General features: G+C 33.7%; 1 protein-coding gene across 13 annotated transcripts in view; it reads right to left on the minus strand.

The window, feature by feature from the left end:
* The window catches only part of LOC145252556 (5-aminolevulinate synthase, erythroid-specific, mitochondrial-like), a 232,690-nt gene that overhangs the window by 53,623 nt on the left and 166,200 nt on the right, over positions 1–12,867 (minus strand). The window contains exon 1 of one of the 13 annotated variants that reach the window (XM_080112113.1): positions 11,482–12,242. The exons of 11 other annotated variants lie outside the window; for them this stretch is intronic. The gene's annotated coding sequence lies outside the window, so the exon portion shown is untranslated. Of the gene's footprint in view, positions 1–11,481; positions 12,243–12,867 lie in introns of those variants that run through there. One more of the 13 variants, XM_080112121.1, reaches the window with a different exon arrangement.

The raw sequence follows: 12,867 nt of genomic DNA on the forward strand, positions 1-12,867 counted from the left end.
CCTATAAATATTATGGCACATAATATAAAATCTTTTTCCTATAAATATTATTGCATATAATATAAAATCTTTTTCCTATAAATATTATGGCACATAATATAAAATCTTTTTCCTATAAATATTATGGCATATAATATAAAATCTTTTTCCTATAAATATTATGGCATATAATATAAAATCTTTTTCCTATAAATATTATGGCATATAATATAAAATCTTTTTCCTATAAATATTATGGCATATAATATAAAATCTTTTTCCTATAAATATTATGGCATATAATATAAAATCTTTTTCCTATAAATATTATGGCACATAATATAAAATCTTTTTCCTATAAATATTATGGCATATAATATAAAATCTTTTTCCTATAAATATTATGGCATATAATATAAAATCTTTTTCCTATAAATATTATGGCATATAATATAAAATCTTTTTCCTATAAATATTATGGCATATAATATAAAATCTTTTTCCTATAAATATTATGGCACATAATATAAAATCTTTTTCCTATAAATATTATGGCATATAATATAAAATCTTTTTCCTATAAATATTATGGCATATAATATAAAATCTTTTTCCTATAAATATTATGGCATATAATATAAAATCTTTTTCCTATAAATATTATGGCATATAATATAAAATCTTTTTCCTATAAATATTATGGCATATAATATAAAATCTTTTTCCTATAAATATTATGGCATATAATATAAAATCTTTTTCCTATAAATATTATGGCACATAATATAAAATCTTTTTCCTATAAATATTATGGCATATAATATAAAATCTTTTTCCTATAAATATTATGGCATATAATATAAAATCTTTTTCCTATAAATATTATGGCATATAATATAAAATCTTTTTCCTATAAATATCATGGCACATATTCTTCAGAATTGTCCGATCTATTCCCTGCTTCCTTTGTTCCAGCTCGTTTGACTCGTTGGTCTAGTTGTCTCCCATCAATTCGCTGTTTTTATACATCATTGTAATACAGCGACTTATCCCAGCAGCTTCTTTCCAAGAATTGCAGGTTTATGGAACTCTCTTCCTGCTTACTGTTTTCCTCCTATCAAGGCAAAGTCCAATAAATATCTTATATCTTTGCGATAATCATATTTTGCTCTTGTAAGCTACTTACATCAAGTGCCTTGTCTAAAGCAATTCCCATAAAAAAAAAAAAAATTCCTGTGTGTGAGAACTATGGGAAGCAACAGCAGCAGCAGCAGCGAGTTGATAGTGACTAAGTGGTTAACAATGCAGACTAGCAATCTGGATGCACCAAGTTCGAGTCCAGTTCATTCCACAGAAACACTTTCATTTAGAATGTTGGTAACTTTCATGTGGTTCCTGATGTAAGTACCCGATGTCTTTCGAATTATAACTAGAAAAATGCCAGAGAAATGAATGCCAGCAATAATGAAAAATGCCAGAGAAATGAATGCCAGCAATAATGAAAAATGCCAGAGAAATGAATGCCAGCAATAATGAAAAATGCCAGAGAAATGAATGCCAGCAATAATGAAAAATGCCAGAGAAATGAATGCCAGAGAAATGAATGCCAGCAATAATGAAAAATGCCAGAGAAATGAATGCCAGCAATAATGAAAAATGCCAGAGAAATGAATGCCAGAGAAATGAATGCCAGCAATAATGAAAAATGCCAGAGAAATGAATGCCAGCAATAATGAAAAATGCCAGAGAAATGAATGCCAGCAATAATGAAAAATGCCAGAGAAATGAATGCCAGCAATAATGAAAAATGCCAGAGAAATGAATGCCAGCAATAATCATCTGATTCTTTTGAAAATGAACGATCCTCAGAAACAGTAGCGGATACGGTTTAAAAGTATCAATTTTCAATCGGACAATATCTTTCAGCAAAAATATTCACCTCCGCAAAACCTAATGTTGTTATCTCCTTTAGTGGAGATATACATGCGACTGGGAACCGCTTGTGATTTTCATAGTCCCATGGAACTTCCTCTGAAGGAGGAAGTTCCATGGTGCTTCAGTACAGTAGTAACCTAGCTTTTACTTTTGACATTTATATCTTCATTTCCAATCTCGAGGATAAATCGGATTTGCGTACATTTTATTAGTATCCGTTTACATAGAACAGGGATGGCCAAACTATGCTGCACAGAAACGGAAAGATAAAAGAAAAAAAAACATGTCAGTTCATGCAAGAAAAAAAAACATGTAATTCCTATAATAACTTAAATTCCTGTTGTATTTTATGACAAAACTAGCTGGCGGGTACCCGGCAATACCCGGGTGTTTTGAGGTGTGTGTGGTTTTGGGTAAATCAAAACTCCGAGGAGGGGGGGGGGGGGTTTAAAAAAAAAAAAGAAGACATCTCACACCACGATTCGAACCAAAAACGTTTAGACAATGAACCAACGCTCTAACCAACTGAGCTAACACAATGTACATGAAATTTAGTCAGTTCTTCAACTATTTAAACTAAATCAGGCCATGTAGTCATCTGACGCATGCGTAGAATCGATCTCGTCACGAGAGGACGGTTTTTGTTGACTCCCCCCCCCTCCCCCTAGAAAATTATTGATTTCAGGGTGAAAAAATTAACGTTTTTGGCCAATTTTACGATATTTTTTGGGCGAAGGATGGTGCTTTAATATGATACCAAGTTTTTCAATTTTTGTTCTGTCTGTCGAAAGTTTTTAGCAGACACACAAACACACATACATACAAACATTTTGGCTTTTATATATATAGACTAGCGGGAGTACCCGGCGTTGGCCGGGGTGTTTGGAGGTGTGTGTGCTGTTAAATAAAAAAGAAACCGGGGTGGGCGTGGGGGTAAAAGTTGGTAGGATCGAACCCAAGGCCCTGAGGCAAAGTTTGAAAATAAAATCAGCCAGCCAGAATGAGTTATTGAAAGATGTTTGAAGTTATTTAAGTAAGAACCAAATTGACAGGTGCGCAGATGGAAGTCGGCGAGCGTTACAATGACGATGACGATAGCATTGTTTATAAGCGAAGTAAAAAAAGAAAACGTTAAAACTTAAGCGGGGGGGGTAATAAAAACATCAAAAGAAAACACAAAAAAAAAATAATGTAAGGCAAACGAACAATGTTAAATGTAAAAATCGAAAAAAAAAAAAAAAAAAAAAAAAAAAAGAAGAAAAACGAACTTGTGAAAAATGGCTTAAATAAGCCTGTTTTGATATTAAAATTTAAAAAAATCGGTGGGTACCTGGGTGTTTTTGGGAGTGTGGTCAGGGGTGGATAAGCGAAGTAAAAAACAAAAACCCAGAAAAACGAACGTTACGTGAAAAATGGCTTAAATAACACTGGTTCAATATTTAAATTTAAAAAATCGAAAAAAAAAAAGAAAGACATCTCGCACCACGATTCGAACCCAAAACGTTTAGATAATGAACCAACGCATTAACCAACTGAGCTAACGCGACGTACGTGAAATTTGCTCAGTTTTTAAACTATTTAAAGTAAATTAGGTCATGACGTCATCTGGCGCATGCGTAGAAGACCATTTTTGTTGACCCCTCCCTGTCGAAAATTGTCGATTTCAGGGTGAAAAAAATTAACGTTTTTGGCCAATTTTCGATATTTTTGGGGCGAAGGATGGGTCTTCAATATGATACCAAGTTTGTGAATTGTTGTCATTTCTGTCGAAAGTTTTTAGCAGACACACAAACACACATATACACATTTTCGCTTTTATGTATATAGACTAGCGAGGGGTACCCGGCGTTGCCCGGGTGTTTGTAGGTGTTCGTGAAAAAACCCCGAAATGTGAAAAAAAAACAGGTGCCCGTGAAAAAAAAATGAAGCCTTGACGACGCGCAGTTGGAAAATAGTAAAGTGTGAAAAAAAAAAAACAGGTGAGCGTTTTTGATTGACGTGACGGCGATAGCTATTCAGCAGTTAGCATTTTGTGCGGGACAGTTTTTAATGAGGTCAATAAATCGGTTTGTTTGTTTTTAAAAACCTGGTCCCTGTTTATTAGGGGGGAGCGTCTCGTCTCAAAATGAAAGCTACCGTTTGATATGACGAAGTCGACATTGACTAAACGTTACTCAGCTCTCTAGAGACCACTGGCTTTTGGCCAGTGATTAGAGTCGAGTTTCGCTTTTTTTTTATACCGAAAACCGAACGTAACGCATGCCGATGCGGGAAATGTCAAATAATTAACGTTTTAAAGTCAATAAAATTAAATAGACAGGCGAGCTCCGTGATTAACTGTGAGATATTACAATTTATAGATGATATAAAAAGTTTTAAGTTGTGAAGCGAGCAAGCGCTTCTCTTAAAGAAGCCTTTTGTGGACATCGAGGAAAAGCGTACATACATACATACATACATACATACGTTTTCGCTTTTATATATATAGATGATAAGGCTAATTCTAATCCGAAACACAGCAATTATTTTTAGCAATTTTTTTATCTAGTACTAGCAGGGAGCGCCTGGCCTTGACCAGGCTGTAAAATACGCTTAAATATATTTTAATTCATGCAGATGCCGTATCTATTATTACAAAGCCAATTCTGTATTGAATATTATATTGCACCTTATACATAGTACAGATTTCAAAAGTTAAAAAAAAAAGTGACCAGTGTGCAATCAGTTAGAATTGAAACCAAAACATTCAGTGCTCCAGCCATATTCCCTACTGTTTGAGCTATCGAGAGATAGATAAGAAAGAATATTAAAGGACTTGATGAAATGAATTAAATTTGGGTATGCGCAGAAATAAATAAAAATATGTTCGCCAGTCAAAATGAACATTTTGCATTTCAACTTGCCGATATGTCATCCATCTAAACAAAGATTTTACTTGCCACATCACCAAATTCAAGCAACGTTGAGCCTGGCCAGTACCATTTGAGAAGGCTAGACGCTGTATGTACCTTCTGGGAAGGTTGGGTGTGGGGCCAGTACCCTCACCCCAAAAAAAGAACTCCTCACTGCAAAAGCATCTACAAAGCTGCGGATGGCCCATGCCCCTCCAGGGACTCAAGGCTATGGTGGTGATGGTGTTGTTCTACACATATCTGCCTACATTGTCCAGAGTTAATCTTCCTCTGAAGTCATCAGATCTAAACCTGTCTTTAAGACTCACATTACACATTATGGTTAAACAGAAGAGACATCTTTCCAATTTTGATCGGGGGTTCTCCAGTCAGTATGGATGACTAGAAGTGTTACAAAGTCCTGGTTACAAATATTTTATCTAAATTCCTTTGGAAATAGATACTTTACAATGTCTTTATTTGAAATATATATTTACTTTGTAAAAAATAAACATTATAAAAATATCTTTTTTTTGTTTTTTTTTTTAAATCAAGCATTATGAAAACTTATTTAATCATTGGAATTCTTTGAGATGAGTAATGTGTATATTTATTTACGCCGTGAAACAACTATAAAGATGAGGATAACAGTTTGCAAATAAATTAATTATAAAAAAATGTACTTCACTATTACAAACAAAAATAGATTTTTATCAATAAAATCATTTTTTTTTGAGCATCAATCATTTATCATTTTTCGACATTAATCAAACATTAGGAAAAAATATTTATTTTTTACAAACAAAAGAATAGTCTTTATTTGAAGGCGTAAATTTTTTGCTTAATTTCTCATTTTTAAATGGTTTTTATTTTTATAATATTAATTGATGGAAAAAAAAAAAAAATCAAACGCCGTAATAAAAAATGTTCTCCAAAACAAATTATTTCTCAAATAATTTTGTCTCATTTGCCTCCAGAAGAATAATTATTACAGATGACCATTAAAAGTTGCTTTACTCGTTGAAGTCGAAAAAATAATCTATCTTCTATATATATTAAGGCAAAAATATGTGTGTGTGTTTGTATGCCTCGCAAAAACTTTCAACAGAGGCGACGGATCCTCATGAGATTGGTATCATGTTGAAGTTCAACCCTTCGGACGACAAATATAAAAAAATTGGCCCAAAAAAATTCTTTCACCCTAAACTGGGCAGTTTTGTACAAAGGGAGGAGGGGGGGGGGTCGATTTTTTCGCCGACATTTTAGCAAGTCATCATCGCCGTTGGATTAACTCCGCTTAATTTCAATGCTCTTGACTTCCGGTCGGGCGATGGAGATATCGGAAAAGACGTCACATTTTTTTTTTTTTTCACCCTCCTGCAAGTTACGGGTCCGAGCCTGTCCGCCTGCCAACTCCCACTTTTTTTTTTAACACCTCTGCCTACTGTTGTTTTGATCACCCCCCCCTGCTACTGCCACTTAATGAATGATGAAAATCCATTCTGACAAAAATTTACTTTTACCATGACTAATGTTTGTGCAAAATTTAAAAAAATTCAAGGCGTGGTTATTGAGAAGAATGCAAACAAACGAATGGATGAACAGGAGTGAATTACTAGGTCCTTTGTCGTGAAGGGGGGGGGGGAATGTTTCGCATTTGTGTTCAAATGCTTCTTTAGAGTGATTACTTTGATTTCTCTAAATTGCGAGTGAAAAGGCAAATTGTTTTTTTTTCTTTCTTTTCCTTTCTTTACGGTCGCATTTTAAAAGAGAAATCCGTTTCGAAATCACCAAAATGTCAATGTTTCACGTTTACAAAGTTATGAAGAAAAAAACGTTTATTTTAAACTAGCCGGACCACTGTGGAATATTAATTTATTTTTTACTCTTGCCATTATCTTACTGTAAAAATCGAAACAACTAAATGAGGTAAAACATTAAAAAAAAAAAAAAATCATCTCTCTTTAATCTGTAAATGAAACATCATATTAATCCTTATTTTAGTCACACATAAGTTGATTGAATACCCCCCTCGACGTAAATACCCCCCGACAAACAGCAAAATCCCACCCCTTCACAGCTGAGATCCCTAGATGTAAGAGAGCCTTCTACTCCAGTAGTTTCTTCCCCAGAACCGCTCCTTTGGAATTCCCTTTCGGGTTCCTGCTTCCCCAACTGTACTGACATGCAGAAGTTCAAGTGTAACATGAACGGACATCTTGCTGCTCAACTCCCCACATAGTACTCCTGTAGCTTATGTCCCTGATAGTAGCCCTCTAATCAAAGTTGCACGGTGCCTTGTTTGGGGTGAAAATGCAAAGAAAAAAAAAAAAAAAAAAAGGAATGTCTATAAAGTTTTCCTGTCTCTGATGATCTGTGTGATGGCAGTATTGGTTGTATGCACAATGAAATATGTGTAAAACGCTTATGGAAAAAGTAAGTACAAAATTTTCTCTATATTAAAAAAATAAAATCATGACTGGGGATTGACTTTTTGTGGTAATTGAAATGAAAATGCACAGTATATATATATATATATATATATATATATATATATATATATACACTCAAGGCAATATTATATTTTTACTGAGCTTACTATTCATAACAATTTTGACTATTTTATAAGAAATATATACTTTAAAAAGTATACAATTTTTATATACACATATATATATACATACACACATACACTAGCACATTGCCAATGTTGTCCAGCCATAAAATTTGCTGAAATGTGATATTTTGATTTATGCTGATTTTCTATTTATTATTATTATAAAGCTAATTCTTTATTGATTATTATATTGTATCTAATATATAGCAGCGATTTCAAAAGTTAAAAATAAAAATATGACTTGGGTACCATCAGCTAAAATCGAAACCAAGACATAGCTTAATAAACAATGCTGGTGAGCTAAGTCAATATGCATATCAAAACTTTAAAACTTAACATTATTCAATGTATAAATGTATATTTACACAGGTGTAGAAGATACAGGCTACCAAATTCAAATTTTTTCAATTTTGAACCCTTAGCAGCTATTTTTACTGGTTAAAAAGCAAATTGAATTTGTTCCACAGGCCTGAATCCCTATGTATCAAATTCCAAGCCTGTAGACCAAACATTGACAGTAGTTTGGTAGAGACCGTTCCACACACACACAAGGTCACACACATGTGTGTGTGTGTGTGTGAGATGATTCACGAAAGGATGAAACACTAATGTCATTAGGTATTAAAAATTATTATTGTAATATTATATATATATATATATATATATATATATATATATATATATATATATATATATATATATATATATATATATATGTACTCTTCAGAATAAAGTTATCCAATAGATCTACTGATGTGGAAACCAAGTGATACTATAAGTTAAGGAGATATAGCAATTGAAGTGTATTCTTTATCTTAAATATAATAAACATTTTTTCTTGATTTGAAATTTAACCATGTCACGTTGTAAATTTTAAATCATTGAATTACTAAAATTTTATATATATATATATATATATATATATATATATATATGAAACAAATGATTAATAAAACATGTTAAAAGACATCTTGAAAAAGAGTTAAAAACATATTTAATTTTAAAAAAGGAAACACAAGATAAGTGGATAGTCCTTAATCCGCGGAGTTTCGAAGAAATACTCTCCTTCTCATCAGAGGGCAGGAATTAGCAAAATGCAGGATCGGATTTTGCATATAAAAGTATTTAATGAAACTACAAGTAAGTCACAGATCTTACTTGGTTAAAAAAAAAAAAAAAAAAAAGAAAAAAAAGGGGGTGAGGTAAGGGGAACAGGAGGCAAAAGAAAAATGAAAAAAGATTTCACATGGATTTTTATTATATATATATATATATATATATATATTGGACTTTTAACTACTTTGTTAACTTAGCATGCAATCAGCTACTCACTCTGCAAATGAAGAAGTGATGATTATGTAACAAGCCAACAAACAAAAGGACATGCCCACAACACATGGATACGAAAACAAAAAAAAATCATTAAAATATTAGCAAACAAACACACAAAACATTAAACAAAAAAAAAAAAAAAAAACGGACTGCTCTATGTCAAGGTTGGTAGTGGGTGTAGTAGCTTTCAATGTTATCTGGAAAGCGAGTTAAATATGGGGAGAGTGGTATGCTCAAATGTTTACAACCGAATGAACTTTTCGAGGGGCGGACATACCACGCATTTTTCGGCGACAGTTGTTTCATCCCAATAGTATTATCAGTCATTGTTATCATCACTTCTACATTATTATTATTATTATTATTATTATTATTATTATTATTAATAATAATAATAATATATATATATATATATATATATATATATATATATATATATATATATTTTATTTAATTGTACAAAAGTTCAGAAAAACATTGGTGGCTAACGAGAGCCGAACATCGTTTACGTGTTACCATTAACTGGTTCCCTTTATGTTGGGCTTGAAACCGACGGTGCCAATGTTTTTCTGAACTTCTGTACAATTAAATAAATATTAAGCTCTTATATCGAAAAAAGTTTTTCTTTGTAATCGAGCACTTTGTTGGAATTCTTTCCCCAAAAACATTAAACAAATTTATATATATCTATATATATATATATATATATATTTATATATAAAGGAAGGAGGCATCAGTCTTGGCTGATACCACATAAAATTACTATGAAGGGTCAAGGAGGATGGAAAACCCGAGGCGAGAGCACTAATCAGACCTCCACTGAAAGAGTGCAAAGAGGACGGGGACCTTGGGGAGACTTATTGCCACCCAGATCCCAGTGAACACCAATAATTGCTGCCAGTGAGAAATCAATGGCAAGCAGTTGTTGTGATAATGCAAAGTCATTTGCAAAGGTTATCGAAAGAGGTGGAGCGTATTGGGAATATGGGGAGACTTGTTATCACTCAAACTCCAGTGAGTAATCTCTTATGTTGACCTGTGTGAGAACTCCTAATGAGTACATAATGATATTAGTCATCATCATCTCTAGAAAATTACAAATATACAACTAGAAAACAAATTGATCTATCGACTATTATGCTATCAAACATTTATGAATATTATATATGAAAATATAAAAAAAAATATTGAAGCGTAACAACTTACGTGAACCAACATCTTGCTGCCCAAATCCCTACATAGTACCCCAGTAGTTGTTTCCCCTGATAGTAGCCCCCTACACCAAAGTGGCAATGTGCCTTGTTTGGGGTGAAAATGTAATAATAATAAAAAAAAATAAAAAAAAAAAGAAAAAAGACTGAATTCAGCATCAGTCAGACGAGAAATCCCTCTTGTGCCTTTTTTGTGGGGGGAGGGGGGAAAGAGGGAGCTGGATATTGAACACATACAAAAACCGATATTGTGTTTAACTTTACCCTCATGGGCAAGCTAGTAAATAGGTGCTGGATTCAGCATTAAACAAGCCGAAAAGGGTTGATATGCCGCAAAACAAAACAATCAAACCTACTTTAATTTTACGAACAACGAGTTCTTATTTACTTGCTTCCCCACGAGGGCAAATTTAAACCCAAGGTCAGTTTTAAATGTTGATGATATTATCCAGCTCCCTCAAAAGGGATCCTCTGGATTAAGACAAATAATTTGGAATAAAGAAATAAATAAATAAGTAAAATTGTCCCAGTTAGGGTTTTGTCGCCACTCACCGAGGACAGATATTAGATTTTTTAAAATTATATAACATAGTTTTCATGAATTAGGCACAACGGCGCCCTCAATATTGTGAGCGTGAGGTTATGGTCATATTCTTTTTATCCTATTTAGCAGTCACCAAAATACCACATTTACTTTATGAGGCTCCAAAGTCAAGAATCGCTTGAGGATTTGAGACGAAAGGCCGAAAGATGAGGGACACTATGAGAGTAGTCAGTATTAATGGTGTGTTTGATGATTATTCATGGTTAGGTCTATGACAAGAATTTGTTGACATTAGTTTTAAGGATGAACAATTTATAATTACCAGCCCCACGACTTAAAATACCATCAATGATACTACACTCTGATCCTAGCCGGGGTGGGGGTGTGTTTACCACACTCTCACGGCAGCAAGGTTATGCAAGAGGTCAGTTTAACCTGAAGTAACCCAGTTCTTCTAAATAGGGTTTACACTATGCGAGAGAGGGGGGGGGGCAAAATTTGATCGCACCTTTCGGCATCTCTCGGTAAAAGTGCTTTATGCGATCGACGCTAGAAACAAACGTCACCTCCCTCCAAGGAGGAGGTAATGACATGGAGGGTGGCCACAGAATAATGCTTTACAGTTTATACTGATATAAAAGGTCGGGGTCTCTGTGCCTGAAGGCCGAATCTCCAGCCTCCCCACCTTTTTTTTTTTTTTTTTTTTTAATAAACAACGACATTACTGCATGTTGTTCAACGAACAGCGAAAAAGAGTTGTTAGTATTTCGTTTTTATCAATAAAATAGTTTTTCTTCCGCCATACGCAAAAATATAACTAACACATATCCCAAGGAGGAAAAAAAAAAAGTTAATTTAGAAAATATTAGCAGCGACTAGAACAGAGTTGTTCATACAAAACCGGAAAAAAAAAAATAATAATTAAGAATTTAAAGTAAAAAGTATATAGATATATGTTCTCATTTTTCTTACCGTTTCTCTTTCCGTTTGTTGTTTCTGATATAAACAATCGATTATTAATAAATAAACAATTCGCAGATAAAAACTAAACAAGCGGACACGGAAAAAGAACGAATCCAATTTTTCACCGTAGAGCGAACAGAACAGTTGCTTCCGTCTAAGGCGAGCGACTGAAAAGATGTGCAGTCGGTACTAATGGAATACTATCATCAACATCGGACGAATCGCATGGATGTGCGTGCGCCTGTGTGTGTGTGTGTGTGTGTGTGTGTGTGTGTGTGTGTGTGTGTGTGTGTGCTCTAATCTTTCTCTGTAGCGTGATTATTATATAAGGTTATGGCTACTGTGTAAATTTACCGACGACAGTGTGTGTGTATGTGGTTACGAGTGGATTCTGATGAATGACCTTAAGTTAGTAAACTTACAGGTATTGGTTGTGCGTGATCTTACTATGTGCGCGTGGACGGGGGTGGGGGGGGAGGTATAAAAGAAAGAAACGGTATAAACTTGATTTGAGAGACACTTGAAAGGGATCTTGTTTACTTGACTCCCCAATGAGGGCAAAGTTAGTCGCAAGGTCGCCCCCCCCTCCCATTTTTAATCCAGGAAAATTTGTTTATTTTCCTCCGCCAAAAGGATAAAGTTAAACACCAGGTCGGTTTTAATGTTGGGAAAATCCAGTTGATTCCGTATTTACTCGGCTCCCCTACGAGGGCAAAGGTAGACACAAGGTCAGTTTTGATTGTGGAGAAAATCCAAACGATTTCCTATATGCTCGACTTTCCCAGGATTAAGACAAAAATAAAAATTATATTATCCCCTCCCCATCCCATTAACTACGTAGGAGGTAATTCCTGGGAGTATAATCTTACGACAACAAAACTTATACAAGACTACCCACCCCCTATTTAAAAATAATATAATAATCGATTAAGTCAGAATTTTTTTTTCATTCATTCAAAAATGCGTAATCATAAAAACACTTATGATTCCTTGGCCTTTTAGGCTATGATCAAAGTGTACCATCTGTTCCCAGCATCCCAGACGTTTTACTATCAACGAAATTATTACGCGTAGATAAGAAAATATTACAATGCAAATTAGAAATGTATATTACAAAATATTAATTTATTAGAAACGCTTTATAAAAAGGAATATGCAAATTAAGAGTATCCAAAGCTGATTGTGGGCATTTGCATAAAGCAGCCAACACAGTTTTGAATAGCCTTGTACCAAACTTATTTTATGATTATTTTATGTTTATTGTAAAATTTTCCAACAGAGATGAGAGTATTCCTTGTTGATTGCAGAGTAATGTTGGTTCTGTGCAGTTCTAGGTAGTTCACCTTCAAAGCTTTGCCTTCTCTCTTTGAGAAGAAGGGGTTAGTTACTTGCTAA

Source organism: Euprymna scolopes, chromosome 29 (assembly GCF_053919585.1).
Source record: "Euprymna scolopes isolate OS-2025 chromosome 29, ASM5391958v1, whole genome shotgun sequence".
NCBI lineage: Eukaryota > Metazoa > Mollusca > Cephalopoda > Sepiida > Sepiolidae > Euprymna > Euprymna scolopes.